Source organism: Triticum aestivum, chromosome 1B (assembly GCF_018294505.1).
Source record: "Triticum aestivum cultivar Chinese Spring chromosome 1B, IWGSC CS RefSeq v2.1, whole genome shotgun sequence".
In the NCBI taxonomy this organism is placed as follows: Eukaryota; Viridiplantae; Streptophyta; class Magnoliopsida; order Poales; family Poaceae; genus Triticum; species Triticum aestivum.
The window spans coordinates 20629049-20633353 of NC_057795.1; positions in this window are offsets into that span (position 1 = coordinate 20629049).

A 4305-nucleotide genomic window follows, 5' to 3' on the forward strand; every position below is an offset into this window, starting at 1 on the left:
CTATGATTCAGATGTGGTATATATTATCTTTTCATAACTATTGGTTCATTTATTGTTTATGACAATTATGCCGACCAACGTGACATAGATTTTATTTATCTAGGAGGTTGTTGAACCGGAAATTCCAACCGACCCTATTGTCGAGAGGTTAAATTTAGTTGAAGAAGATGATATTGGAGTTGCATGTTGCGGATGTCGTCGATGATCACAAGATCAAGATGGATGCAATGCGCTTGAAGATTAGAAAGATTAGAAAATATGCCATTCATACCGAGGCTTGGTATCATTATGCCGTTGGATCAGTTGTTATATTGGTTGCGATTATGATCGCATTTGTTTTCGCATTGAAATGTTTTACATAGTTTCAGTGTATGGCTTAATTAATTTAGATGCTCTGCAGAGCTTTATGTTGTTAGATGAGAACTATGTATGTACTTTGGTTTTAATGTGATGATGAACTTCTATTAATTTGGTCACTTAATTATATAATGCGCGCAGATGAACCGGCAATGGATGTACGGTTCAAGACACACCTCCGAGTACATTAAGGGCGTGCATGATTTTCTCGAAGTGGCTGAGGCAAACAAGCAGAATGGTTTCATGTGTTGTCCATGCCCTGTATGTGGGAATACGAAGTCTTACTCTGACCGGAAAATCCTCCACACCCACCTGCTTTACAAGGGTTTCATGCCACACTATAATGTTTGGACGAGGCACGGAGAAATAGGGGTTATGATGGAAGATGGCGAAGAAGAAGAGTACGATGACAACTATGTGCCCCCTGAATACGGTGATGCTCCTGAAGATCAAGAGGAACCAGATGATGTGCACGATGATGCTGCAACGGGCGAAGCTACTGAAGATCAAGAGGAACCAGACGATGTGCCCGATGATGATGATCTTCGTCGGGTCATTGTCGATGCAAGGACGCAATGCGAAAGTCAAAAGGAGAAGCTGAAGTTCGATCGCATGCTAGAGGACCACAAAAAAGGGTTGTACCCCAATTGCGAAGATGGCAACACAAAGCTGGGTACCCTACTGGAATTGCTGCAGTGGAAGGCAGAGAATGCTGTGCCTGACAAAGGATTTGAGAAGCTACTTAAAATATTGAAGAAGAAGCTTCCAAAGGATAACGAATTTCCCAACAGTACATACGCAGCAAAGAAGGTCGTATGCCCTCTAGGATTGGAGGTGCAGAAGATACATGCATGCCCTAATGACTGCATCCTCTACCGCGGTGCGTACAAGGATCTGAATGCATGCCCGGTATGCGGTGCATTACGGTATAAGATCAGACGAGATGACCCTGGTGATATTGACGGCGAGCCCCCCGGGAAGAGGGTTCCAGTGAAGGTGATGTGGTATGCTCCTATAATACCACGGTTGAAACGTCTGTTCAGAAACGGAGAGCATGCCAAGTTGATGCGATGGCATAGTGAGGACCGTAAGAAAGACGGGAAGTTGAGAGCACCTGCTGACGGGTCACAGTGCGGAAAAATCGAGAGAAAGTACTGGGATGAGTTTGCAAGTGAGCCAAGGAACGTATGGTTTGCTTTAAGCGCGGATGGCATTAATCCTTTCGGGGAGCAGAGCAGCAATCACAGCACCTGGGCCATCACTCTATGTATGTATAACCTTCCTCCTTGGATGTGCATGAAGCGGAAGTTCATTATGATGCCAGTTCTCATCCAAGGCCCTAAGCAACCCGGCAATGACATTGATGTGTACCTAAGGCCATTAGTTGAAGAACTTTTAGAGCTGTGGAATGGAAACGGTGTACGTACGTGGGATGAGCACAAACAGGAGGAATTTAACCTAAAGGCGTTGCTGTTCGTGACCATCATCGATTGGCCCGCTCTCAGTAACCTTTCAGGACAGACAAACAAGGGATACCACACATGCACGCACTGTTTACTTGACACCGATAGTATATACCTGGCAAGCCGTAGGAAGAATGTGTACCTGGGCCATCGTCGATTTCTTCTGACCAACCATCAATGTCGAAAGAAAGGCCAGCATTTCAAAGGCGAGGCAGATCACCGGAAGAAGCCCGCCATGCGTACCGGTGATCACGTACTTGCTATGGTCAATGATTTACACGTAATCTTTGGAAAGGGTCCCGGCGGACTAGCTGTTCCGAGTGACGCTGGCGGACACGCACCCATGTGGAAGAAGAAATCTATATTTTGGGACCTACCCTATTGGAAAGATCTAGAGGTCCGCTCTTCGATCAACGTGATGCACGTGACGAAGAACCTTTGCGTGAACCTGCTAGGCTTTTTGGGCGTGTGTGGGAAGCCAAAAGATACAGCTGAGGCACAGGAGGACCTGCAACGTTTGCACGAAAAAGACGGCATGCCTCCAAAGCAGTATGAAGGTCCTGCCAGCTATGCTCTTACCAAAGAAGAGAAGGAAATCTTCTTTGAATGCCTGCTTAGTATGAAGGTCCCGACTGGCTTCTCGTCGAATATAAAAGGAATAACAAATATGGCAGAGAAAAAGTTTCAGAACCTAAAGTCTCATGACTACCACGTGATTATGACGCAACTGCTTCCGGTTGCATTGAGGGGGCTTCTACCGGAAAACGTCCGATTAGCCATTGTGAAGCTATGTGCATTCCTCAATGCAATATCTCAGAAGGTCATCGATCCAGAAATCATACCAAGGCTAAGGAGTGATGTGGTGCAATGTCTTGTCAGTTTCGAGCTGGTGTTTCCACCATCCTTCTTCAATATCATGACGCACGTCCTAGTTCATCTAGTTGACGAGATTGTCATTCTGGGCCCCGTATTTCTACACAATATGTACCCCTTTGAGAGGTTCATGGGAGTCCTAAAGAAATATGTCCGTAACCGCGCTAGGCCAGAAGGAAGCATCTCAATGGGCCATCAAACAGAGGATGTCATCGGGTTTTGTGTTGACTTCATTCCTGGCCTTAAGAAGATAGGTCTCCCTAAATCGCGGTATGAGGGGAGACTGACTGGAAAAGGCACGCTTGGAAGGGACTCAATAATATGCAGGGACGGATATTCTTGGTCTCAAGCACACTACACAGTTCTACAGAACTCTACCTTGGTGACCCCGTATGTCGATGAACACAAGAACAGTCTGCGCTCCAAACACCCGGAGCAGTGCGACGACTGGATTACATGTGAACACATCAGGACTTTCAGCAGTTGGTTGGAAGCACGCATCAGAGGTGACAACACTGTTTGTGATGAGCTGTACTTGTTATCCAGGGGACCATCTTTGACTGTATTGATTTGGAAAGGATACGAGATAAATGGGAATACATTTTACATGATTGACCAAGATCAAAAGAGCACGAACCAAAACAGCGGTGTCCGCTTTGATGCAACAACCGAGAGGGGAAATGACACATATTATGGTTACATAGTGGACATATGGGAACTTGACTACGAACATGATTTTAAGGTCCCTTTGTTTAAGTGCAAATGGGTCAATGTGTGAGGAGGCGGGGTACAGGTAGACCCACAGTATGGAATGACAACAGTGGATCTGAAAAATCTTGGGTACACCGACGAACCGTTCGTCCTAGCCAATGATGTGGCACAGGTTATCTATGTGAAGGACATGTCTACCAGACCGAGAAAGAGAAAAGATAAGGAAGCGAATACATCATACGATGAGCCAATGCGCCACATAGTTCTTTCAGTAAAATGGGACATCGTGGGAGAGGAGGACAAGACAGACATGTCTGAAGATTATGAAAAGTTTCATGAAATTCCTCCCTCTAAAGTCAAGGCTGACCCGAGCATCCTGATAAACGATGAAGATTATCCATGGTTACGGCGCAATAAGCAAATGACACAAGCGAAGAAAAAGTGAAGACTTTCTCCCGCAACTATTATGATGATACCATGCCAACTTTGTAACTGACGAGTATGATACCATTGTCCGTTTTGTACATGCACATGCTATGTGTGGGTCAATTTATGATACCATGCCAACTTTCAACTTTTTCAGAGTTCATTTGAAATGGTTTAATGTCTTATGGTTCGGCCCTCGTAATAATTAAAAATAGCAACAATAAGTATTTTGTTGTAAGTAGAAATAAAATAAAATAAATAAAGCAAGAAAGAAAACAAAAAACAAAAAAAGTGGAAAGTTTATAATTTTCCTAAAACTAAAAGCAAAAAGAATTAAAAAATAAAGCAAAAAACAAAAGAAAATAAATAATGCAGAAAACAAAACAAAAAAAACAACAATAAGTATTTTGTTGTAAGTAGAAACAAAATAAAATAAATAAAGCAAGAAAGAAAATAAAAAACAAAAAAAGTGGAA